Genomic DNA, 26,471 nt, shown 5'->3' with positions numbered 1-26,471 from the left:
TAAGTATGATTTAAAGTCAAATTATATCTCTGAATTTCACTAAGCGCAATAATTGATATTGGGTACCAATAACCAACATACGAATAAAACACAAAACTTTTTTTAAGTTTGCAAAATGCAACCCCTAAGGAGTGAAAATTGGTAAGTATTATTGTTAAATTAATATTTGTATCTCTGAAACACATTAAGCAAAATAAATGATTTTTGGTAACAATAATAAACATACGAATATTACCAACCTCAATTTTATTAGTTTACAAAATGAGAACCTTAAGGTTGGTAAAAGGGGTAGGTGTTTTTTTTAAACAAAAAACTAACACTTCAAATTCAAAAGAATAAGAAGTTAGAAACTAAAGAAAAATTGGTATGTAGTGTTAAGTAAAACTAAAGAAAAATTGGTATGTAGTGTTAAGTACTGATTCTTTTTTCAGTTCATTAAAATTCGTCTTCAGTATGCCTGAAAAAATGGCCTACTAATTATATAACAAAATTTTTACAATTATTATTATGCATAATTTTTTTTTAGTTACATAGGAATTAATATCCATAACAAAAAAAGAGTATTTTAAAATATCGTCAATCTACAACAACATGTATATTAAGAGTATGCGACGTAATACAATGCTTTATTTGTTCGGAATGGTTGGCAATGTAGGTGTTGTTGTATTCGCCAGTTGCGTGCTTACTGGCCGCGACCAGCGAGCTGTCACCGCGTCACCTCGAATGAGCACATGAGCGTCACCTCGCATGAGCACATGAGTGTCACCTCACATGAGCGCATGAGCTCGGCCAGAATCATCGCCTCTTCCCTACTGCTACTCTCGCGCCTGTTACCCACCCCTGAAGCGTAGGCAACCGGGCACGCACCATGTCCTCGCACATTGCCTACCTGGTATGCATCCTCGACTCCTCGACGTTAAACCAACATTTTGTAATTGTTTCCACCAAAAGTGTTAAAGTTTGCGCACGAATGTTGTAAAATAGTTCAAACAAATTATATTGTACAAAAATTACTTTTTTAAATTTAAAGTTTAGTTGCACTTCATTTGCGGGCTTGATTATACTTGCCACAAAAAAAAAGTTTTTATTACTTCACCGGTGGCAATTTACTCATTTGCAAGAGGTTTTTCAGGCATGTCTCCAACCGCATTTAATCCCTCTAAACTCCCTGTTACACGAGAGATCTTAGTAGACTTATAGTTAAACATGCATATCTTTTACAGACAAAATGTATGAAATTAATGACTTTAAAAGCCAAAAAGCCATCTCACATCAAAGCAACTCTTGAAAACAACCAAAAAAACTTGGTTAATTTTACGTTCATATGTGTTTTATAAGTAGTGTTCCCTCAGAATATTAAATAACCATGGAAATAGGATTTTTTCATCTCTAACGTGCACTACTTGCTAGCCATCTATGTTTTAACAGCATATGTTCTCTTAAAAGCAAACAAAACACACGTACGATGGTAAAATATATAAATAGATTGACATTAAAAATATCATTCGGTAGTTCGTTGTCAGCGAGATCATTACAATAGACACTCCAGTGTCTGCCACTGTTCGCGATCTGTACGTTTCTATTTAAGTGAAAATGCATGTGTTAGTGTTGCTATGTACACAACTGTGGGCTTATATGGTCACATGGCACTTAATTTATGTTTCGTTATTGTTTCAATGGCTAAGTAATTGCCAATGACCACTTTTTTTCAGTTTTTTATTACAAACTGAATACACTATGGTATTAAATTTCAGCTCATTACAACTAGTTTTCGGAATTCTGTTTGACAATTTCATCGGCATTATTTACTGCAGATATTTTTTCTTTTAATTTGTAATGTATTTTGAATGAAACCTTGCTCTCAGTTCCTGATCGGTCTCTTTAACTCAGTTTCCCTTCTTACAAATACCGCGGCGGTTAGGTTTCGAACTTAAGGCACATGTTAAGTCTGATTGAATATAATAAACTGAGGTCACAGAAGGTTGAGCTAGCAGAGCGATCTCAGAAAGTATGATGTTCCCGGGAAAACCTGGGACAGAATCTTCCAAATTAACCGACTGGAACACTGAGCCGCATCTCGCAGGTGAATGTGGACATAAAGGAGATGAGCCACTCTGTTCGGCGGGTGAAGGAGCCGGGGGGGGGGTTGTCTCCGCCCCTCCAATCCCTCGCCCCTCGTCCCTCTCCCGGGCAGGAGGGGGGGGGGGACATGACAGTGCTCAGACACTGCTCAGCTCACGGCAAGTGCTCCGTCGCCTGTCGGAGGCGCACGTCCAACTACACTCAAACACGACAAAAAAATAATAATTTAATTTAATGTGTCTATAAAGAGAAATAAATTTTACCTTGCAATACAAACTAAATATTTATTTAAACGTTCGACTGTTGAAAATAATTACCCGTTTGGAGGCGTTTGCTAAACACACATTCGTCTCAAAAAATAAAAGTCCAATGGTTCATTCTGATGGCTGTAGTATGAAACCATTAAATAATATAATTATTTTCCTATTAGATAATTTACTGCTTTCCTGTTTAAAGATGTTTCTTGATAAAAAGTATGAGATCATGTGCGATCTAATTAAAATATTTTATTTCAGATAGCAGCTGTATTAAAATTCACTGAACTATCCTGCTCTGCCTTGACTTTTCTTGAAGAAAGATGCAATTGTTTGAGTAATCCTGTCCTTGCCCTGCACACAGACACACACAGACACACACAGACACACACAGACACACATAGACATACACATAGACACACACATAGACACACACATAGACACACACAGACACACACAGACACACACACAGACACACACACAGACACACACACAGACACACACACAGACACACACACAGTCACACAAAGACACACAAAGTAACACACACAGACACACACACAGACACACATAGACACACACATAGGCACACACATAGACACACACATAGGCACACACAGACACACACATAGACACACACAGACACACACAGACACACAGACACAAGGCGACTGGGAACAGATCGAGCGAGCGATGGCTGGCGTCACGTTTGAGAACATTGTGAGCTACAAATTCAAAGTCCGGAAATTTTTTAACAGATTTTTAATACTTTTTTTAACGCATTGTAATTTCTAATCACTGTTTGGGCTAAACCCAAACAAATTGTTTGCTACGATACAACCGGGCATTGTTTCATGTTTTAAACTTGTAACACGAAAATTTATCATCTTTAGAGCAATACAAGTTTCCGATTCGTAGGATCGCATATGTGTTATGCTTAGATAATAAATAATTATAACTCAAAAATCTATTTTTTTCAGACCCGTTAAAATGATATTTTTACCACCACTGAGATTACAGTACTTGGGTTTAGCTCTCAGTATAATATGGCGGTACTGCTGCATAACAGTAGGATACCAAATCAGACAATAGCTGTTGTCACAGCTTACTGTGAGGATATCTATGTGGTAAGCGAGGCCCTAAGGCTAGTTAGAGAACGCCTACGATACAACTGGAGTAGGCAATACGGTAAACAGCACGGCGGTGGTGAAGTCTAACCAAATTACAGCAGGCGCATGCGAAGTGTTGTAAAACAACCCAGCATCTAAACACATACTCACTGTTACATGAGTCGTCATCTTCAGTTAGCCTCTTTTTACCAACAGATCATCTTTGTTTGTTTTTTTTTGCTTCCTTTTCGTTGATTGTGCTTCTAATTGTGCTTTATTTTCATTGTTTTTTGCTTTATTTTCGTTGATTGAGATTCCTATTGTGCTTTCTTTTCGTTGTTGGTACTTCCTTTTCGTTGACTGTGCTTCCAATTGCACTTCCTTTTCATTGTGTTTGCTGTATTTTTGATGACTTTGCTTTCTTTCCGTAAGTTGTGTTTCTGATTGTGCATCCTCTTTAGTACTTCCAATTGTGTTTCCATTCCGATGATTGTGCTTCCTTTTTTTAATGTTATGTTGACTGGTGTATTGAAGATTTTACTCGTGTATTAATACAAATGCTTCTTGTTTTGACTTGCATATTATTTCAGCGGCCATGCTTACATATACAAGCGAGGTATAGATGACGTGACTCTCAGTTTGTTACTGGCTACGACAGTGTAAGGATCACCTTGTTTCACTCAACTGATACATAAGTCACGTCATTACCTATTTTTTTGACGTGACAACGTCTAATAAATCGATGAACGCCGGTTGCACGCTAAGAAAAATTGTCCCATTACGCACATTGTTCCGTTACGCAATGTCCCGTTACGCTCATTGTTCCGTTACGCTGTTGTCGAGTGCAGTAATAATATGTTATGTTACAATTGACTAAAAAAGTATGGTGATTCATATAATTGATGATAGATATTTGATTACAGTTTATTTATATGAAAGCTTGTTCATAATTATATTTAAACTCTATAGCTAAACGCCAGTTTTTAAAATTAATTACAAGTCATCTACACGTGAACTGTTTCGTCAACTGTTTATAAAGTGAAGTGAAAAGTTAATGTGGTTTTCATTGCTTATTACTACAACAATTTCGGCAATAAAGGTTAATTATTCTTGCATTTTAAAATTCTGATTACTAGTATAATTTCAAGTATTTATTCTTTTATTATTACAATTAAAATGATTCAATTTTATTCATAAAAGTATGGAATCATTTCATTAATGTTTTGTTATGACGTTGTCACGTTAAACTATCGTCCGTAAACCGACTTTACAGACAACCATTTTTTTTTTTAGATCTGGATGGCATCTTTACCATCGTTAACGTTGAACTCGATGGTAGTTGTACCATCGCCTACGGGAACATTGACGGTAGCGACGACGACGGCGCAGATCCCGATAGATTTACGAGATGGCGACCAAGACGGCCAACAATATGGCGGATGCCCTGGAAATAAATAATAACTGCACTTCAGCGGACAAAAATTAAACTAACATGGCGGTAGCACACTCTAGCAGACGAAAACAATCTGTCGTATCCAAGACGTTGGCCTCCAGCAGACTAAAACAAGATAGCGGACGTGACGTCATGCTAGCTGGCTCTATATATATATACATTGGCATTAGGGGTGGGAGGTCAGTCTGTCGGTGATCTAGGACCTGTCGCTATATTTATTTTTCTCTCACTGGGTTTGAACTGAGGACTCCAAGCTACCAAGCTTCATGGTGTAAGTTTATTAATTAAAATGTTATTGATTTTGAATAATTAATTGTTTATGAATTTCATTTCTTCTAATTTTTAAAATAATAACTATGGATTTTAAAGGTGGCAGAAAATTTTAAAAAAATATTTAATGTTTATTTATTAAAATTTATTCAGTAAATTTTTTATTAAATTTATAATTTTTCCCAATTTTCTAACATATAAATACGGATTTTCATGATGATGGCCGTAACGAAAATGGCAACGTTGATGACACAATTCAAAATGGCGGCCTAATTATCCTTATTGACAAGGTCAATACCTAAGTGGACTCTTTAGCCGCTCTTAAGAATTTTCAAGCCACTGGAATTTTTGAGGAAATATTTTTTTCCATATTTTAAAGAATTTCGGAGGAATTTTTTTCCAAAAAAAAAAAATAGAAATTTTGGCGGATTGTAGCGAATATTGGGCGAATGTTCAGAATTTTTTTTTTTTTTGCAATTTGTGGCAAATTTTGAAGGTAAAGGTCAAAAGTCAAGTTAAACGTCATCCAAGATGGCCGTCGTGACGTGACAATCCAAGATGGCTGACATCGGCTTCCGGCTCCTCACTCGCATCCCTGCCGCCTGACATATGTACTGTTATATACTTCTCTTGTTAATGATCAAATATGTTTATTATTGAAGTAGCTTGGCTTCTGGGTTATAGCCGTGTTCGAATAGAATATATCACCGACGTTTCGGTCGACATTGCAGTGGCCATCATAAGGGTCTTCGCTTTGGACGCGGCTACAACCCGAACGCCAAGCTACTTTAGACAATGGCAACAAACCCTGCGATCTTGGTGTTTATTATTATCTGCTTATTTTTTCCCCGTTATGAACCAAATATTTATACGTTCAAAACATGGTAGGGTAATATGTAAGTTATTTAATTAACCAGCCAAACAATTTTGAGAAACTGCTTTACAGAAAACAATGAAATGCCATTATTTAAGAAGCAAAATGCATTACTCATTGTGTTTTTTCCAGTTCAGGTGACATTTTCAGCTGAAGCGTCATTTAAGGTCTGTCATAAGTGAAGTGTCACACTGGAATGATAACAACCTGGCAGCATGAAGATGAACTGAAGCACAGTCATATACATATGCATATGAAAAGTCACGGCAAATTTTCACATATTTTAGACCAGAAGAATGACAGTAACAGAAGGATAATTTCAAACATAAACACTTTATTTTGTGCAAATGTGCATAAGTCTTTATGTTGCGTTTTGTTTGGATGGTGTGCGTGGTAAGGCGACGGAAGCGCTGAAGCGCGGGCTAGTATCGCCCTTGTGGTGAGACAGCACTGCCTCTGGTGCTGACAGTCTGTGCTTAGCTGCCGGTGTGGAGACAACCAGTGCCTTCTTGAGACAGTGCTTCTGTCCCGATATAACCATTTTGGGAAGTCAACCCATCCAATAAAAACTCTGCAAACTGAGAATAAACGAAAGTAAGCTCTTTATTAACACATGCGTAGTTAATTTGACAATTAACTGCTAACCATCAGTTCAGGTTCAAGATGTTCTGAAACTTAACATATAAAATTCAGTAGTATATATTTTTTAAAAAGTTATTTTATGCTCTATTTACATCAGTTAGTATTGAAAATATATTAATTTAAATATTTTTTTATTAAAATTTAATTCCTATCTTCAAAGTTAGTTGTGACAGTCGGTGCAAGAGCACAAGTATAGTACTCGGCGCAGGCGACAGCGCGGTACAGTCGCTGCCCGGAGGAGGTAGACCTGCATGACTACAAGTTGTCTCGGGCCGCAGCCCGGTCTGGCCTCACCACCTCCTCCTCCTGGGACTGAACCCGTGAGGGTGTACCAGGATCACTGCTTTGTCTGTACGTCCAGATGTCAACCGGTGGTTTGCTGGCCTCAGTTGTACCATGTGCCAATTTTAGAATGGTGTGTACCATTCTTTTGCCTCAACCAGAAACAACTTATCCATTCTGTTTTAGCCGCCGTGCCTGCACCCAGAATATAGCATTGTCAGATTATAATATTTCCTTGTCAATTTTGCATCCATGCATAAAATACACGACGGCTGATGTTAAAACACTACGGTCATTTCTCCGGGACGGTTGCCTGTACCCGGGGCAACGAACATGCAAGTGCACTGATCCCACAGCCATTCTGGGTCTTCTCGATCGTTTCCTTCTGCATCTTGTCCTTTGCCTTTCCTTGTCCTGTCCGCTGATTCTTCAGCCCCTTTTCTTCTCCTGCTTTCTTGTACCTTGCCTTGCGCTCTTGTTCCTCTTTCCGCTGTCATTCTGATAAAATTTATGTCCTTTGTTAAAATTTTGGTCCATGTGATGAATCTGTTATTTTCTAAAATTCCATTTTTATGTGCTTCCGAAAAAATATCACAAGTCTATTGTAAATCGTTTTTCTCTAAAATTTCCTTTAAAATTGTTGGTCCAGAATTAAATCTCTCTTTTGTCACATCCGTCAAATTTCTTCCTCGCCTGCTCCTCAGGTTTGTCTCGTCCTTGCTCGTGTTTGGTTGTAGGCTTGTACCTGCAGGACCACACGGCCGGCTTCATTAGGGCCAGGGGTAGCAGCCACGCCGCGCCGCGCCTCAATCAGTTTAAAACCAGGCGCCATATTGTTTTATGTCGGCTGGCGGGGCCGGGGTCCCACGGGACCGCTGCGCTGGAGGGGCGCGCATCGATTGGCCGAGGGGAGTCGCTCTGCCCCCTCCCTCCCTGGGGGATTCCCCCCTCGGGCGCATAGCGCGACACACGCAGCTTGGAGCACCCGCACTCCCCACAGCTGGCAACCTCGCTTCTCGTGTCTCAAACACACTCTTCACCTCGTGTTACAACAGACGTTTAGTATATAAAACTATTTCGCTTGTGTTATTAGTATACCTTGCCTTCATATTTATTTTTGGAAAATACTCATTTTTGTTAAGGCAAGTTTTTATTTTGTTAATTTATTGCAATAGTCTTCAACATTTCAAAATTTTACCACTACCAACGCCAGAATACATGAAGCGTTATTGTTTGTCCATTATAAATAAACGTGTTTAACGTTTAACATCCTTTTAAAACATAAAAGTATTTATCAAATCGAATCTTTGCTCATTCGTAATACTTTAAAGACTACGTATGCTTCATTAAGACACAGCATGTAACAAGCAACTGATGTATCGTTAAGTAAGTGACCGCGCCTCCTTCTAAGCCATAATGCCTCGGCCTGGTCGTAGCAGCTCTGGTGCTTGTGTGAGATCACACGATGACTCTCGAACAGCCGTTATAATGAATGTTAGCAAGATGCTACGGCCACGCTAGTATTGGCAAGATGATCCAGGTCTAGTGTAACCTCACCTTCCGAGGTACGGGAGTGCTTACACAACCCATCCCCTCTCATGCTTTCTGATGAGAAAGTTTCTCTACTAAGCATTTATACCATACCTTGGTAAGAAAATATGATTCAAAGCAGGCAAAACCAGTTTGTTAAGATCATTTCGCAAAACTGTTCTCATAATTGGCCTCATCCTACCCTCCAGGTTTATCTATGGTCAAACTTCATAAGATATTACATGTTCTTTTAACGTTTTTATCTTAAAAAAAAAAAAGAATTTTTAGTAACTAATCTGATCACATTGAAAGTTTTCCCTCAAGGAAGACCTTAAAACACCGCAATTTTGAATCAAGCTAATTTCATTTACGACTCGTCGAATTCTAAAGTTAATTAAAAGTTTACTGTTACTTAAATATGCTGATTGTTGTGAAGGCTGCTAACAAAGTTTTTATGCGACTGTCCTTGTTTGACGATGAGCTAGTGCACACTAATTTTCCTATTGTCACCTTCGAGCTTCCATCCTTGCACAACGAAGGAACTATTACTTGACTAAACAACTCTTCTTCTTGTGAGTGGACTTGTGTTACATCTACAGCTTCATATTGTTATTCATCTTGGTTCAAGTTGAGAATTAACCATTTTTTAATAGAACTGCCAGCCTTTTTCTCAAATATGTACAAATCTGTGATCGATACTATTTAAATACAATCAATACCTTGTATTTTAAAATAATTCTCTGTGCAACAAACATTTTCGATTTTTGTAAATAAGTAAATGCACACATTTACCTCAGATTTAAAATGGAAACTTTTTTAAGACCAATGAAAACTCAGGTGAAACCAACTGAGTTCAGCTATTATCAAAATGTATTTTGTGAAATGGTTTAAAGGCATAGATTTGTGCTACATTTTTCTTTAAAAATAACATTATAATTCCCTTTTTCCATTGCATTATTATGCTAAAATTAGACCCGGTGTCACTTGAGCTAACAGTTTTTACACCGCCCCGTTCAGCTACGAACACACTGTCGAGTTCCAGAATTTTTGTTGTTTAGCCGCCTTTAAATACCTGTTTGTCTCGGTGCGGGCCGTGTGTGGCTCGCCCCAGCTGCAGAGAGGCGCCACTCCGTGCTGGCGCGCACTTCCCAGTGAGTGGCGCGAGGCTGTCGGTGCTGTGGTGTCCGGGTCGCTCCGTGGCGGGGCAGGGGTACCACTCGGCTGGCTCGTCCCTGGGCCGGCTCGCAGACACCTTCTCATGTGCGAGTCAGAGTGAGCTCGGGGCTCGCCCCAGCTGCAGAGTAGCGCCACTCCGTGCTGGCGCGCACTTCCCAGTGAGTGGCGCCAGGCTGTCGGTGCTGTGGTGTCCGGGTCGCTCCGTGGCGGGGCAGGGGTACCACTCGGCTGGCTCGTCCCTGGGCCGGCTCGCAGACACCTTCTCATGTGCGAGTCAGAGTGAGCTCGGGGCTCGCCCCAGCTGCAGAGTGGCGCCACTCCGTGCTGGCGCGCACTTCCCAGTGAGTGGCGCGCGGCTGTCGGTGCTGTGGTGTCCGGGTCGCTCCGTGGCGGGGCAGGTACCACTCAGCTGACTCGTACCTGGGCCGGCTCGCAGACACCTTCTCATGTGCGAGTCAGAGTGAGCTCGGGGCTCGCCACAGCTGCAGAGTGGCGCCACTCCGTGCTGGCGCGCACTTCCCAGTGAGTGGCGCGCGGCTGTCGGTGCTGTGGTGTCCGGGTCGCTCCGTGGCGGGGCAGGGGTACCACTCGGCTGGCTCGTCCCTGGGCCGGCTCGCAGACACCTTCTCATGTGCGAGTCAGAGTGAGCTCGGGGCTCGCCACAGCTGCAGAGTGGCGCCACTCCGTGCTGGCGCGCACTTCCCAGTGAGTGGCGCGAGGCTGTCGGTGCTGTGGTGTCCGGGTCGCTCCGTGGCGGGGCAGGTACCACTCGGCTGGCTCGTCCCTGGGCCGGCTCGCAGACACCTTCTCATGTGCGAGTCAGAGTGAGCTCGGGGCTCGCCACAGCTGCAGAGTGGCGCCACTCCGTGCTGGCGCGCACTTCCCAGTGAGTGGCGCGCGGCTGTCGGTGCTGTGGTGTCCGGGTCGCTCCGTGGCGGGGCAGGGGTACCACTCAGCTGGCTCGTCCCTGGGCCGGCTCGCAGACACCTTCTCATGTGCGAGTCAGAGTGAGCTCGGGGCTCGCCACAGCTGCAGAGTGGCGCCACTCCGTGCTGGCGCGCACTTCCCAGTGAGTGGCGCGCGGCTGTCGGTGCTGTGGTGTCCGGGTCGCTCCGTGGCGGGGCAGGGGTACCACTCGGCTGGCTCGTACCTGGGCCGGCTCGCAGACACCTTCTCATGTGCGAGTCAGAGTGAGCTCGGGGCTCGCCACAGCTGCAGAGTGGCGCCACTCCGTGCTGGCGCGCACTTCCCAGTGAGTGGCGCGAGGCTGTCGGTGCTGTGGTGTCCGGGTCGCTCCGTGGCGGGGCAGGTACCACTCGGCTGGCTCGTCCCTGGGCCGGCTCGCAGACACCTTCTCATGTGCGAGTCAGAGTGAGCTCGGGGCTCGCCACAGCTGCAGAGTGGCGCCACTCCGTGCTGGCGCGCACTTCCCAGTGAGTGGCGCGCGGCTGTCGGTGCTGTGGTGTCCGGGTCGCTCCGTGGCGGGGCAGGGGTACCACTCAGCTGGCTCGTCCCTGGGCCGGCTCGCAGACACCTTCTCATGTGCGAGTCAGAGTGAGCTCGGGGCTCGCCACACCTGCAGAGTGGCGCCACTCCGTGCTGGCGCGCACTTCCCAGTGAGTGGCGGGAGGCTGTCGGTGCTGTGGTGTCCGGGTCGCTCCGTGGCGGGGCAGGTACCACTCGGCTGGCTCGTCCCTGGGCCGGCTCGCAGACACCTTCTCATGTGCGAGTCAGAGTGAGCTCGGGGCTCGCCACAGCTGCAGAGTGGCGCCACTCCGTGCTGGCGCGCACTTCCCAGTGAGTGGCGCGCGGCTGTCGGTGCTGTGGTGTCCGGGTCGCTCCGTGGCGGGGCAGGGGTACCACTCGGCTGGCTCGTACCTGGGCCGGCTCGCAGACACCTTCTCATTTGCGAGTCAGAGTGAGCTCGGGGCTCGCCACAGCTGCAGAGTGGCGCCAGTCCGTGCTGGCGCGCACTTCCCAGTGAGTGGCGCGCGGCTGTCGGTGCTGTGGTGTCCGGGTCGCTCCGTGGCGGGGCAGGGGTACCACTCGGCTGGCTCGTCCCTGGGCCGGCTCGCAGACACCTTCTCATGTGCGAGTCAGAGTGAGCTCGGGGCTCGCCACAGCTGCAGAGTGGCGCCACTCCGTGCTGGCGCGCACTTCCCAGTGAGTGGCGCGCGGCTGTCGGTGCTGTGGTGTCCGGGTCGCTCCGTGGCGGGGCAGGGGTACCACTCGGCTGGCTCGTCCCTGGGCAAGCTCGCAGACACCTTCTCATGTGCGAGTCAGAGTGAGCTCGGGGCTCGCCCCAGCTGCAGAGTGGCGCCACTCCATGCTGGCGCGCACTTCCCAGTGAGTGGCGCGCGGCTGTCGGTGCTGTGGTGTCCGGGTCGCTCCGTGGCGGGGCAGGTACCACTCGGCTGGCTCGTCCCTGGGCCGGCTCGCAGACACCTTCTCATGTGCGAGTCAGAGTGAGCTCGGGGCTCGCCCCAGCTGCAGAGTGGCGCCACTCCGTGCTGGCGCGCACTTCCCAGTGAGTGGCGCGCGGCTGTCGGTGCTGTGGTGTCCGGGTCGCTCCGTGGCGGGGCAGGGGTACCACTCGGCTGGCTCGTCCCTGGGCCGGCTCGCAGACACCTTCTCATGTGCGAGTCAGAGTGAGCTCGGGGCTCGCCACAGCTGCAGAGTGGCGCCACTCCGTGCTGGCGCGCACTTCCCAGTGAGTGGCGCGCGGCTGTCGGTGCTGTGGTGTCCGGGTCGCTCCGTGGCGGGGCAGGGGTACCACTCGGCTGGCTCGTCCCTGGGCCGGCTCGCAGACTCCTTCTCATGTGCGAGTCAGAGTGAGCTCGGGACTCGCCCCAGCTGCAAAGTGGCGCCACTCCGTGCTGGCGCGCACTTCCCAGTGAGTGGCGCCAGGCTGTCGGTGCTGTGGTGTCCGGGTCGCTCCGTGGCGGGGCAGGGGTACCAGTCGGCTGGCTCGTCCCTGGGCCGGCTCGCAGACACCTTCTCATGTGCGAGTCAGAGTGAGTTCGGGGCTCGCCCCAGCTGCAGAGTGGTGCCACTCCGTGCTAGCGCGCACTTCCCAGTGAGTGGCGCCAGGCTGTCGGTGCTGTGGTGTCCGGGTCGCTCCGTGGCGGGGCAGGGGTACCAGTCGGCTGGCTCGTCCCTGGGCCGGCTCGCAGACACCTTCTCATGTGCGAGTCAGAGTGAGCTCGGGACTCGCCCCAGCTGCAGAGTGGCGCCACTCCGTGCTGGCGCGCACTTCCCAGTGAGTGGCGCCAGGCTGTCGGTGCTGTGGTGTCCGGGTCGCTCCGTGGCGGGGCAGGGGTACCACTCGGCTGGCTCGTCCCTGGGCCGGCTCGCAGACACCTTCTCATGTGCGAGTCAGAGTGAGCTCGGGACTCGCCCCAGCTGCAGAGTGGCGCCACTCCGTGCTGGCGCGCACTTCCCAGTGAGTGGCGCCAGGCTGTCGGTGCTGTGGTGTCCGGGTCGCTCCGTGGCGGGGCAGGGGTACCAGTCGGCTGGCTCGTCCCTGGGCCGGCTCGCAGACACCTTCTCATGTGCGAGTCAGAGTGAGCTCGGGACTCGCCCCAGCTGCAGAGTGGCGCCACTCCGTGCTGGCGCGCACTTCCCAGTGAGTGGCGCGCGGCTGTCGGTGCTGTGGTGTCCGGGTCGCTCCGTGGCGGGGCAGGGGTACCACTCGGCTGGCTCGTCCCTGGGCCGGCTCGCAGACACCTTCTCATGTGCGAGTCAGAGTGAGCTCGGGGCTCGCCCCAGCTGCAGAGTGGCGCCACTCCGTGCTAGCGCGCACTTCCCAGTGAGTGGCGCCAGGCTGTCGGTGCTGTGGTGTCCGGGTCGCTCCGTGGCGGGGCAGGGGTACCACTCAGCTGGCTCGTCCCTGGGCCGGCTCGCAGACACCTTCTCATGTGCGAGTCAGAGTGAGCTCGGGACTCGCCCCAGCTGCAAAGTGGCGCCACTCCGTGCTGGCGCGCACTTCCCAGTGAGTGGCGCGCGGCTGTCGGTGCTGTGGTGTCCGGGTCGCTCCGTGGCGGGGCAGGTACCACTCAGCTGGCTCGTTCCTGGGCCGGCTCGCAGACACCTTCTCATGTGCGAGTCAGAGTGAGCTCGGGGCTCGCCCCAGCTGCAGAGTGGCGCCACTCCGTGCTGGCGCGCACTTCCCAGTGAGTGGCGCGCGGCTGTCGGTGCTGTGGTGTCCGGGTCGCTCCGTGGCGGGGCAGGGGTACCACTCGGCTGGCTCGTCCCTGGGCCGGCTCGCAGACACCTTCTCATGTGCGAGTCAGAGTGAGCTCAGGGCTCGCCCCAGCTGCAGAGTGGCGCCACTCCGTGCTGGCGCGCACTTCCCAGTGAGTGGCGCGCGGCTGTCGGTGCTGTGGTGTCCGGGTCGCTCCGTGGCGGGGCAGGGGTACCACTCGGCTGGCTCGTCCCTGGGCCGGCTCGCAGACACCTTCTCATGTGCGAGTCAGAGTGAGCTCGGGGCTCGCCACAGCTGCAGAGTGGCGCCACTCCGTGCTGGCGCGCACTTCCCAGTGAGTGGCGCGCGGCTGTCGGTGCTGTGGTGTCCGGGTCGCTCCGTGGCGGGGCAGGTCCCACTCGGCTGGCTCGTCCCTGGGCCGGCTCGCAGACACCTTCTCATGTGCGAGTCCGAGTGAGCTCGGGGCTCGCCCCAGCTGCAGAGTGGCGCCACTCCGTGCTGGCGCGCACTTCCCAGTGAGTGGCGCGCGGCTGTCGGTGCTGTGGTGTCCGGGTCGCTCCGTGGCGGGGCAGGGGTACCACTCAGCTGGCTCGTCCCTGGGCCGGCTCGCAGACACCTCCTCATGTGCGAGTCAGAGTGAGCTCGGGGCTCGCCCCAGCTGCAGAGTGGCGCCACTCCGTGCTGGCGCGCACTTCCCAGTGAGTGGCGCGCGGCTGTCGGTGCTGTGGTGTCCGGGTCGCTCCGTGGCGGGGCAGGGGTACCACTCGGCTGGCTCGTGCCTGGGCCGGCTCGCAGACACCTTCTCATGTGCGAGTCAGAGTGAGCTCGGGGCTCGCCCCAGCTGCAGAGTGGCGCCACTCCGTGCTGGCGCGCACTTCCCAGTGAGTGGCGCGCGGCTGTCGGTGCTGTGGTGTCCGGGTCGCTCCGTGGCGGGGCAGGTCCCACTCGGCTGGCTCGTCCCTGGGCCGGCTCGCAGACACCTTCTCATGTGCGAGTCAGAGTGAGCTCGGGGCTCGCCACAGCTGCAGAGTGGCGCCACTCCGTGCTGGCGCGCACTTCCCAGTGAGTGGCGCGCGGCTGTCGGTGCTGTGTTGTCCGGGTCGCTCCGTGGCGGGGCAGGGGTACCACTCAGCTGGCTCGTCCCTGGGCCGGCTCGCAGACACCTTCTCATGTGCGAGTCAGAGTGAGCTCGGGGCTCGCCCCAGCTGCAGAGTGGCGCCACTCCGTGCTGGCGCGCACTTCCCAGTGAGTGGCGCCAGGCTGTCGGTGCTGTGGTGTCCGGGTCGCTCCGTGGCGGGGCAGGGGTACCACTCGGCTGGCTCGTCCCTGGGCCGGCTCGCAGACACCTTCTCATGTGCGAGTCAGAGTGAGCTCGGGGCTCGCCCCAGCTGCAGAGTGGCGCCACTCCGTGCTAGCGCACTTCCCAGTGAGTGGCGCCAGGCTGTCGGTGCTGTGGTGTCCGGGTCGCTCCGTGGCGGGGCAGGGGTACCAATCAGCTGGCTTGTCCCTGGGCCGGCTCGCAGACACCTTCTCATGTGCGAGTCAGAGTGAGCTCGGGGCTCGCCCCAGCTGCAGAGTAGCGCCACTCCGTGCTGGCGCGCACTTCCCAGTGAGTGGCGCCAGGCTGTCGGTGCTGTGGTGTCCGGGTCGCTCCGTGGCGGGGCAGGTACCACTCGGCTGGCTCGTCCCTGGGCCGGCTCGCAGACACCTTCTCATGTGCGAGTCAGAGTGAGCTCGGGGCTCGCCACAGCTGCAGAGTGGCGCCACTCCGTGCTGGCGCGCACTTCCCAGTGAGTGGCGCCAGGCTGTCGGTGCTGTGGTGTCCGGGTCGCTCCGTGGCGGGGCAGGGGTACCACTCGGCTGGGTCGTCCCTGGGCCGGCTCGCAGACACCTTCTCATGTGCGAGTCAGAGTGAGCTCGGGGCTCGCCACAGCTGCAGAGTGGCGCCACTCCGTGCTGGCGCGCACTTCCCAGTGAGTGGCGCGCGGCTGTCGGTGCTGTGGTGTCCGGGTCGCTCCGTGGCGGGGCAGGGGTACCACTCGGCTGGCTCGTCCCTGGGCCGGCTCGCAGACACCTTCTCATGTGCGAGTCAGAGTGAGCTCGGGGCTCGCCACAGCTGCAGAGTGGCGCCACTCCGTGCTGGCGCGCACTTCCCAGTGAGTGGCGCGCGGCTGTCGGTGCTGTGGTGTCCGGGTCGCTCCGTGGAGGGGCAGGGGTACCACTCGGCTGGCTCGTCCCTGGGCCGGCTCGCAGACACCTTCTCATGTGCGAGTCAGAGTGAGCTCGGGGCTCGCCACAGCTGCAGAGTGGCGCCACTCCGTGCTGACGCGCACTTCCCAGTGAGTGGTGCGCGGCTGTCGGTGCTGTGGTGTCCGGGTCGCTCCGTGGCGGGGCAGGGGTACCGCTCGGCTGGCTCGTCCCTGGGCCGGCTCGCAGACACCTTCTCATGTGCGAGTCAGAGTGAGCTCGGGGCTCGCCACAGCTGCAGAGTGGCGCCACTCCGTGCTGGCGCGCACTTCCCAGTGAGTGGCGCCAGGCTGTCGGTGCTGTGGTGTCCGGGTCGCTCCGTGGCGGGGCAGGGGTACCACTCAGCTGGCTCGTCCCTGGGCCGGCTCGCAGACACCTTCTCATGTGCGAGTCAGAGTGAGCTCGGGGCTCGCCCCAGCTGCAGAGTGGCGCCACTCCGTGCTGGCGCGCACTTCCCAGTGAGTGGCGCGCGGCTGTCGGTGCTGTGGTGTCCGGGTCGCTCCGTGGCGGGGCAGGTCCCACTCGGCTGGCTCGTCCCTGGGCCGGCTCGCAGACACCTTCTCATGTGCGAGTCAGAGTGAGCTCGGGGCTCGCCACAGCTGCAGAGTGGCGCCACTCCGTGCTGGCGCGCAATTCCCAGTGAGTGGCGCGCGGCTGTCGGTGCTGTGTTGTCCGGGTCGCTCCGTGGCGGGGCAGGGGTACCACTCAGCTGGCTCGTCCCTGGGCCGGCTCGCAGACACCTTCTCATGTGCGAGTCAGAGTGAGCTCGGGGCTCGCCCCAGTTGCAGAGTGGCGCCACTCCGTGCTGGCGCGCACTTCCCAGTGAGTGGCGCCAGGCTGTCGGTGCTGTGGTGTCCGGGTCGCTCCGTGGCGGGGCAGGGGTACCACTCGGCTGGCTCGTCCCTGGGCCGGCTCGCAGACACCTTCTCATGTGCGAGTCAGAGTGAGCTCGGGGCTCGCCCCAGCTGCAGAGTGGCGCCACTCCGTGCTAGCGCACTTCCCAGTGAGTGGCGCCAGGCTGTCGGTGCTGTGGTGTCCGGGTCGCTCCGTGGCGGGGCAGGGGTACCAATCAGCTGGCTTGTCCCTGGGCCGGCTCGCAGACACCTTCTCATGTGCGAGTCAGAGTGAGCTCGGGGCTCGCCCCAGCTGCAGAGTAGCGCCACTCCGTGCTGGCGCGCACTTCCCAGTGAGTGGCGCCAGGCTGTCGGTGCTGTGGTGTCCGGGTCGCTCCGTGGCGGGGCAGGTACCACTCGGCTGGCTCGTCCCTGGGCCGGCTCGCAGACACCTTCTCATGTGCGAGTCAGAGTGAGCTCGGGGCTCGCCACAGCTGCAGAGTGGCGCCACTCCGTGCTGGCGCGCACTTCCCAGTGAGTGGCGCCAGGCTGTCGGTGCTGTGGTGTCCGGGTCGCTCCGTGGCGGGGCAGGGGTACCACTCGGCTGGGTCGTCCCTGGGCCGGCTCGCAGACACCTTCTCATGTGCGAGTCAGAGTGAGCTCGGGGCTCGCCACAGCTGCAGAGTGGCGCCACTCCGTGCTGGCGCGCACTTCCCAGTGAGTGGCGCGCGGCTGTCGGTGCTGTGGTGTCCGGGTCGCTCCGTGGCGGGGCAGGGGTACCACTCGGCTGGCTCGTCCCTGGGCCGGCTCGCAGACACCTTCTCATGTGCGAGTCAGAGTGAGCTCGGGGCTCGCCACAGCTGCAGAGTGGCGCCACTCCGTGCTGGCGCGCACTTCCCAGTGAGTGGCGCGCGGCTGTCGGTGCTGTGGTGTCCGGGTCGCTCCGTGGAGGGGCAGGGGTACCACTCGGCTGGCTCGTCCCTGGGCCGGCTCGCAGACACCTTCTCATGTGCGAGTCAGAGTGAGCTCGGGGCTCGCCACAGCTGCAGAGTGGCGCCACTCCGTGCTGACGCGCACTTCCCAGTGAGTGGTGCGCGGCTGTCGGTGCTGTGGTGTCCGGGTCGCTCCGTGGCGGGGCAGGGGTACCGCTCGGCTGGCTCGTCCCTGGGCCGGCTCGCAGACACCTTCTCATGTGCGAGTCAGAGTGAGCTCGGGGCTCGCCACAGCTGCAGAGTGGCGCCACTCCGTGCTGGCGCGCACTTCCCAGTGAGTGGCGCCAGGCTGTCGGTGCTGTGGTGTCCGGGTCGCTCCGTGGCGGGGCAGGGGTACCACTCAGCTGGCTCGTCCCTGGGCCGGCTCGCAGACACCTTCTCATGTGCAAGTCAGAGTGAGCTCGGGGCTCGCCCCAGCAGCAGAGTGGCGCCACTCCGTGCTGGCGCGCACTTCCCAGTGAGTGGCGCCAGGCTGTCGGTGCTGTGGTGTCCGGGTCGCTCCGTGGCGGGGCAGGTACCACTCGGCTGGCTCGTCCCTGGGCCGGCTCGCAGACACCTTTTCATGTGCGAGTCAGAGTGAGCTCGGAGCTCGCCACAGCTGCAGAGTGGCGTCACTCCGTTCTGGCGCGCACTTCCCAGTGAGTGGCGCCAGGCTGTCGGTGATGTGGTGTCCGGGTCGCTCCGTGGCGGGGCAGGGGTACCACTCAGCTGGCTCGTCCCTGGGCCGGCTCGCAGACACATTCTCATGTGCGAGTCAGAGTGTGCTCGGGGCTCGCCCCAGCTGCAGAGTGGCGCCACTCCGTGCTGGCGCGCACTTCCCAGTGAGTGGCGCCAGGCTGTCGGTGCTGTGGTGTCCGGGTCGCTCCGTGGCGGGGCAGGGGTACCACTCAGCTGGCTCGTCCCTGGGCCGGCTCGCAGACACCTTCTCATGTGCGAGTCAGAGTGAGCTCGGGGCTCGCCCCAGCTGCAGAGTGGCGCCACTCCGTGCTGGCGCGCACTTCCCAGTGAGTGGCGCGCGGCTGTCGGTGCTGTGGTGTCCGGGTCGCTCCGTGGCGGGGCAGGGGTACCACTCGGCTGGCTCGTCCCTGGGCCGGCTCGCAGACACCTTCTCATGTGCGAGTCAGAGTGAGCTCGGGGCTCGCCACAGCTGCAGAGTGGCGCCACTCCGTGCTGGCGCGCACTTCCCAGTGAGTGGCGCGCGGCTGTCGGTGCTGTGGTGTCCGGGTCGCTCCGTGGCGGGGCAGGGGTACCACTCAGCTGGCTCGTCCCTGGGCCGGCTCGCAGACACCTTCTCATGTGCGAGTCAGAGTGAGCTCGGGGCTCGCCCCAGCTGCAGAGTGGCGCCACTCCGTGCTGGCGCGCACTTCCCAGTGAGTGGCGCGCGGCTGTCGGTGCTGTGGTGTCCGGGTCGCTCCGTGGCGGGGCAGGTCCCACTCGGCTGGCTCGTCCCTGGGCCGGCTCGCAGACACCTTCTCATGTGCGAGTCAGAGTGAGCTCGGGACTCGCCCCAGCTGCAGAGTGGCGCCACTCCGTGCTGGCGCGCACTTCCCAGTGAGTGGCGCGCGGCTGTCGGTGCTGTGGTGTCCGGGTCGCTCCGTGGCGGGGCAGGGGTACCACTCGGCTGGCTCGTCCCTGGGCCGGCTCGCAGACACCTTCTCATGTGCGAGTCAGAGTGAGCTCGGGACTCGCCCCAGCTGCAGAGTGGCGCCACTCCGTGCTGGCGCGCACTTCCCAGTGAGTGGCGCGCGGCTGTCGGTGCTGTGGTGTCCGGGTCGCTCCGTGGCGGGGCAGGGGTACCACTCGGCTGGCTCGTCCCTGGGCCGGCTCGCAGACACCTTCTCATGTGCGAGTCAGAGTGAGCTCGGGACTCGCCCCAGCTGCAGAGTGGCGCCACTCCGTGCTGGCGCGCACTTCCCAGTGAGTGGCGCGCGGCTGTCGGTGCTGTGGTGTCCGGGTCGCTCCGTGGCGGGGCAGGGGTACCACTCGGCTGGCTCGTCCCTGGGCCGGCTCGCAGACACCTTCTCATGTGCGAGTCAGAGTGAGCTCGGGACTCGCCCCAGCTGCAGAGTGGCGCCACTCCGTGCTGGCGCGCACTTCCCAGTGAGTGGCGCCAGGCTGTCGGTGCTGTGGTGTCCGGGTCGCTCCGTGGCGGGGCAGGGGTACCACTCAGCTGGCTTGTCCCTGGGCCGGCTCGCAGACACCTTCTCATGTGCGAGTCAGAGTGAGCTCGGGGCTCGCCCCAGCTGCAGAGTAGCGCCACTCCGTGCTGGCGCGCACTTCCCAGTGAGTGGCGCCAGGCTGTCGGTGCTGTGGTGTCCGGGTCGCTCCGTGGCGGGGCAGGTACCACTCGGCTGGCTCGTCCCTGGGCCGGCTCGCAGACACCTTCTCATGTGCGAGTCAGAGTGAGCTCGGGGCTCGCCACAGCTGCAGAGTGGCGCCACTCCGTGCTGGCGCGCACTTCCCAGTGAGTGGCGCCAGGCTGTCGGTGCTGTGGTGTCCGGGTCGCTCCGTGGCGGGGCAGGGGTACCACTCGGCTGGGTCGTCCCTGGGCCGGCTCGCAGACACCTTCTCATGTGCGAGTCAGAGTGAGCTCGGGGCTCGCCACAGCTGCAGAGTGGCGCCACTCCGTGCTGGCTGCGCACTTCCCAGTGAGTGGCGCGCGGCTGTCGGTGCTGTGGTGTCCGGGTCGCTCCGTGGCGGGGCAGGGGTACCACTCGGCTGGCTCGTCCCTGGGCCGGCTCGCAGACACCTTCTCATGTGCGAGTCAGAGTGAGCTCGGGGCTCGCCACAGCTGCAGAGTGGCGCCACTCCGTGCTGGCGCGCACTTCCCAGTGAGTGGCGCGCGGCTGTCGGTGCTGTGGTGTCCGGGTCGCTCCGTGGAGGGGCAGGGGTACCACTCGGCTGGCTCGTCCCTGGGCCGGCTCGCAGACACCTTCTCATGTGCGAGTCAGAGTGAGCTCGGGGCTCGCCACAGCTGCAGAGTGGCGCCACTCCGTGCTGACGCGCACTTCCCAGTGAGTGGTGCGCGGCTGTCGGTGCTGTGGTGTCCGGGTCGCTCCGTGGCGGGGCAGGTCCCACTCAGCTGGCTCGTCCCTGGGCCGGCTCGCAGACACCTTCTCATGTGCGAGTCAGAGTGAGCTCGGGGCTCGCCACAGCTGCAGAGTGGCGCCACTCCGTGCTGGCGCGCACTTCCCAGTGAGTGGCGCGCGGCTGTCGGTGCTGTGGTGTCCGGGTCGCTCCGTGGCGGGGCAGGGGTACCACTCGGCTGGCTCGTCCCTGGGCCGGCTCGCAGACACCTTCTCATGTGCGAGTCAGAGTGAGCTCGGGGCTCGCCACAGCTGCAGAGTGGCGCCACTCCGTGCTGGCGCGCACTTCCCAGTGAGTGGCGCCAGGCTGTCGGTGCTGTGGTGTCCGGGTCGCTCCGTGGCGGGGCAGGGGTACCACTCAGCTGGCTCGTCCCTGGGCCGGCTCGCAGACACCTTCTCATGTGCGAGTCAGAGTGAGCTCGGGGCTCGCCCCAGCTGCAGAGTAGCGCCACTCCGTGCTGGCGCGCACTTCCCAGTGAGTGGCGCGAGGCTGTCGGTGCTGTGGTGTCCGGGTCGCTCCGTGGCGGGGCAGGGGTACCACTCAGCTGGCTCGTCCCTGGGCCGGCTCGCAGACACCTTCTCATGTGCGAGTCAGAGTGAGCTCGGGACTCGCCCCAGCTGCAGAGTGGCGCCACTCCGTGCTGGCGCGCACTTCCCAGTGAGTGGCGCCAGGCTGTCGGTGCTGTGGTGTCCGGGTCGCTCCGTGGCGGGGCAGGTACCACTCGGCTGGCTCGTCCCTGGGCCGGCTCGCAGACACCTTCTCATGTGCGAGTCAGAGTGAGCTCGGGACTCGCCCCAGCTGCAGAGTGGCGCCACTCCGTGCTGGCGCGCACTTCCCAGTGAGTGGCGCCAGGCTGTCGGTGATGTGGTGTCCGGGTCGCTCCGTGGCGGGGCAGGGGTACCACTCGGCTGGCTCGTCCCTGGGCCGGCTCGCAGACACCTTCTCATGTGCGAGTCAGAGTGAGCTCGGGGCTCGCCACAGCTGCAGAGTGGCGCCACTCCGTGCTGGCGCGCACTTCCCAGTGAGTGGCGCCAGGCTGTCGGTGCTGTGGTGTCCGGGTCGCTCCGTGGCGGGGCAGGTACCACTCGGCTGGCTCGTCCCTGGGCCGGCTCGCAGACACCTTCTCATGTGCGAGTCAGAGTGAGCTCGGGGCTCGCCACAGCTGCAGAGTGGCGCCAGGCTGTCGGTGCTGTGGTGTCCGGGTCGCTCCGTGGCGGGGCAGGGGTACCACTCGGCTGGCTCGTCCCTGGGCCGTCTCGCAGACACCTTCTCATGTGCGAGTCAGAGTGAGCTCGGGACTCGCCCCAGCTGCAGAGTGGCGCCACTCCGTGCTGGCGCGCACTTCCCAGTGAGTGGCGCCAGGCTGTCGGTGCTGTGGTGTCCGGGTCGCTCCGTGGCGGGGCAGGTACCACTCGGCTGGCTCGTCCCTGGGCCGGCTCGCAGACACCTTCTCATGTGCGAGTCAGAGTGAGCTCGGGACTCGCCCCAGCTGCAGAGTGGCGCCACTCCGTGCTGGCGCGCACTTCCCAGTGAGTGGCGCCAGGCTGTCGGTGATGTGGTGTCCGGGTCGCTCCGTGGCGGGGCAGGGGTACCACTCGGCTGGCTCGTCCCTGGGCCGGCTCGCAGACACCTTCTCATGTGCGAGTCAGAGTGAGCTCGGGGCTCGCCCCAGCTGCAGAGTAGCGCCACTCCGTGCTGGCGCGCACTTCCCAGTGAGTGGCGCGAGGCTGTCGGTGCTGTGGTGTCCGGGTCGCTCCGTGGCGGGGCAGGTACCACTCGGCTGGCTCGTCCCTGGGCCGGCTCGCAGACACCTTCTCATGTGCGAGTCAGAGTGAGCTCGGGACTCGCCCCAGCTGCAGAGTGGCGCCACTCCGTGCTGGCGCGCACTTCCCAGTGAGTGGCGCCAGGCTGTCGGTGATGTGGTGTCCGGGTCGCTCCGTGGCGGGGCAGGGGTACCACTCGGCTGGCTCGTCCCTGGGCCGGCTCGCAGACACCTTCTCATGTGCGAGTCAGAGTGAGCTCGGGACTCGCCCCAGCTGCAGAGTGGCGCCACTCCGTGCTGGCGCGCACTTCCCAGTGAGTGGCGCGCGGCTGTCGGTGCTGATGTGTTCGGGTCGCTCCGTGGCGGGGCAGGGGTACCACTCGGCTGGCTCGTCCCTGGGCCGGCTCGCAGACACCTTCTCATGTGCGAGTCAGAGTGAGCTCGGGGCTCGCCACAGCTGCAGAGTGGCGCCACTCCGTGCTGGCGCGCACTTCCCAGTGAGTGGCGCGCGGCTGTCGGTGCTGTGGTGTCCGGGTCACTCCGTGGCGGGGCAGGTACCACTCGGCTGGCTCGTCCCTGGGCCGGCTCGCAGACACCTTCTCATGTGCGAGTCAGAGTGAGCTCGGGACTCGCCCCAGCTGCAGAGTGGCGACACTCCGTGCTGGCGCGCACTTCCCAGTGAGTGGCGCCAGGCTGTCGGTGCTGTGGTGTCCGGGTCGCTCCGTGGCGGGGCAGGTACCACTCGGCTGGCTCGTCCCTGGGCCGGCTCGCAGACACCTTCTCATGTGCGAGTCAGAGTGAGCTCGGGACTCGCCCCAGCTGCAGAGAGGCGCCACTCCGTGCTGGCGCGCACTTCCCAGTGAGTGGCGCCAGGCTGTCGGTGATGTGGTGTCCGGGTCGCTCCGTGGCGGGGCAGGGGTACCACTCGGCTGGCTCGTCCCTGGGCCGGCTCGCAGACACCTTCTCATGTGCGAGTCAGAGTGAGCTCGGGACTCGCCCCAGCTGCAGAGTGGCGCCACTCCGTGCTGGCGCGCACTTCCCAGTGAGTGGCGCCAGGCTGTCGGTGCTGTGGTGTCCGGGTCGCTCCGTGGCGGGGCAGGTACCACTCGGCTGGCTCGTCCCTGGGCCGGCTCGCAGACACCTTCTCATGTGCGAGTCAGAGTGAGCTCGGGACTCGCCCCAGCTGCAGAGTGGCGCCACTCCGTGCTGGCGCGCACTTCCCAGTGAGTGGCGCCAGGCTGTCGGTGATGTGGTGTCCGGGTCGCTCCGTGGCGGGGCAGGGGTACCACTCGGCTGGCTCGTCCCTGGGCCGGCTCGCAGACACCTTCTCATGTGCGAGTCAGAGTGAGCTCGGGACTCGCCCCAGCTGCAGAGTGGCGCCACTCCGTGCTGGCGCGCACTTCCCAGTGAGTGGCGCCAGGCTATCGGTGATGTGGTGTCCGGGTCGCTCCGTGGCGGGGCAGGGGTACCACTCGGCTGGCTCGTCCCTGGGCCGGCTCGCAGACACCTTCTCATGTGCGAGTCAGAGTGAGCTCGGGACTCGCCCCAGCTGCATAGTGGCGCCACTCCGTGCTGGCGCGCACTTCCCAGTGAGTGGCGCGCGGCTGTCGGTGCTGTGGTGTCCGGGTCGCTCCGTGGCGGGGCAGGGGTACCACTCGGCTGGCTCGTCCCCGGGCCGGCTCGCAGACACCTTCTCATGTGCGAGTCAGAGTGAGCTCGGGGCTCGCCACAGCTGCAGAGTGGCGCCACTCCGTGCTGGCGCGCACTTCCCAGTGAGTGGCGCGCGGCTGTCGGTGCTGTGGTGTCCGGGTCGCTCCGTGGCGGGGCAGGGGTACCACTCAGCTGGCTCGTCCCTGGGCCGGCTCGCAGACACCTTCTCATGTGCGAGTCAGAGTGAGCTCGGGGCTCGCCACAGCTGCAGAGTGGCGCCACTCCGTGCTGGCGCGCACTTCCCAGTGAGTGGCGCGCGGCTGTCGGTGCTGTGGTGTCCGGGTCGCTCCGTGGCGGGGCAGGTCCCACTCGGCTGGCTCGTCCCTGGGCCGGCTCGCAGACACCTTCTCATGTGCGAGTCAGAGTGAGCTAGGGGCTCGCCCCAGCTGCAGAGTGGCGCCACTCCGTGCTGGCGCGCACTTCCCAGTGAGTGGCGCGCGGCTGTCGGTACTGTGGTGTCCGGGTCGCTCCGTGGCGGGGCAGGGGTACCACTCAGCTGGCTCGTCCCTGGGCCGGCTCGCAGACACCTTCTCATGTGCGAGTCAGAGTGAGCTCGGGGCTCGCCCCAGCTGCAGAGTGGCGCCACTCCGTGCTGGCGCGCACTTCCCAGTGAGTGGCGCGCGGCTGTCGGTGCTGTGGTGTCCGGGTCGCTCCGTGGCGGGGCAGGGGTACCACTCGGCTGGCTCGTCCCTGGGCCGGCTCGCAGACACCTTCTCATGTGCGAGTCAGAGTGAGCTCGGGGCTCGCCACAGCTGCAGAGTGGCGCCACTCCGTGCTGGCGCGCACTTCCCAGTGAGTGGCGCGCGGCTGTCGGTGCTGTGGTGTCCGGGTCGCTCCGTGGCGGGGCAGGGGTACCACTCGGCTGGCTCGTCCCTGGGCCGGCTCGCAGACACCTTCTCATGTGCGAGTCAGAGTGAGCTCGGGGCTCGCCCCAGCTGCAGAGTGGCGCCACTCCGTGCTGGCGCGCACTTCCCAGTGAGTGGCGCGCGGCTGTCGGTGCTGTGGTGTCCGGGTCGCTCCGTGGCGGGGCAGGGGTACCACTCGGCTGGCTCGTCCTTGGCCGGCTCGCAGACACCTTCTCATGTGCGAGTCAGAGTGAGCTCGGGGCTCGCCCCAGCTGCAGAGTGGCGCCACTCCGTGCTGGCGCGCACTTCCCAGTGAGTGGCGCGCGGCTGTCGGTGCTGTGGTGTCCGGGTCGCTCCGTGGCGGGGCAGGGGTACCACTCGGCTGGCTCGTCCCTGGGCCGGCTCGCAGACACCTTCTCATGTGCGAGTCAGAGTGAGCTCGGGGCTCGCCACAGCTGCAGAGTGGCGCCACTCCGTGCTGACGCGCACTTCCCAGTGAGTGGTGCGCGGCTGTCGGTGCTGTGGTGTCCGGGTCGCTCCGTGGCGGGGCAGGGGTACCGCTCGGCTGGCTCGTCCCTGGGCCGGCTCGCAGACACCTTCTCATGTGCGAGTCAGAGTGAGCTCGGGGCTCGCCACAGCTGCAGAGTGGCGCCACTCCGTGCTGGCGCGCACTTCCCAGTGAGTGGCGCCAGGCTGTCGGTGCTGTGGTGTCCGGGTCGCTCCGTGGCGGGGCAGGGGTACCACTCAGCTGGCTCGTCCCTGGGCCGGCTCGCAGACACCTTCTCATGTGCGAGTCAGAGTGAGCTCGGGGCTCGCCCCAGCTGCAGAGTGGCGCCACTCCGTGCTGGCGCGCACTTCCCAGTGAGTGGCGCGCGGCTGTCGGTGCTGTGGTGTCCGGGTCGCTCCGTGGCGGGGCAGGTCCCACTCGGCTGGCTCGTCCCTGGGCCGGCTCGCAGACACCTTCTCATGTGCGAGTCAGAGTGAGCTCGGGGCTCGCCACAGCTGCAGAGTGGCGCCACTCCGTGCTGGCGCGCAATTCCCAGTGAGTGGCGCGCGGCTGTCGGTGCTGTGTTGTCCGGGTCGCTCCGTGGCGGGGCAGGGGTACCACTCAGCTGGCTC

This window comes from Bacillus rossius, chromosome 16 (genome assembly GCF_032445375.1).
Source record: "Bacillus rossius redtenbacheri isolate Brsri chromosome 16, Brsri_v3, whole genome shotgun sequence".
Classification (NCBI taxonomy): Eukaryota; Metazoa; Arthropoda; class Insecta; order Phasmatodea; family Bacillidae; genus Bacillus; species Bacillus rossius.
Note: the sequence above shows the minus strand (reverse complement) of the source record.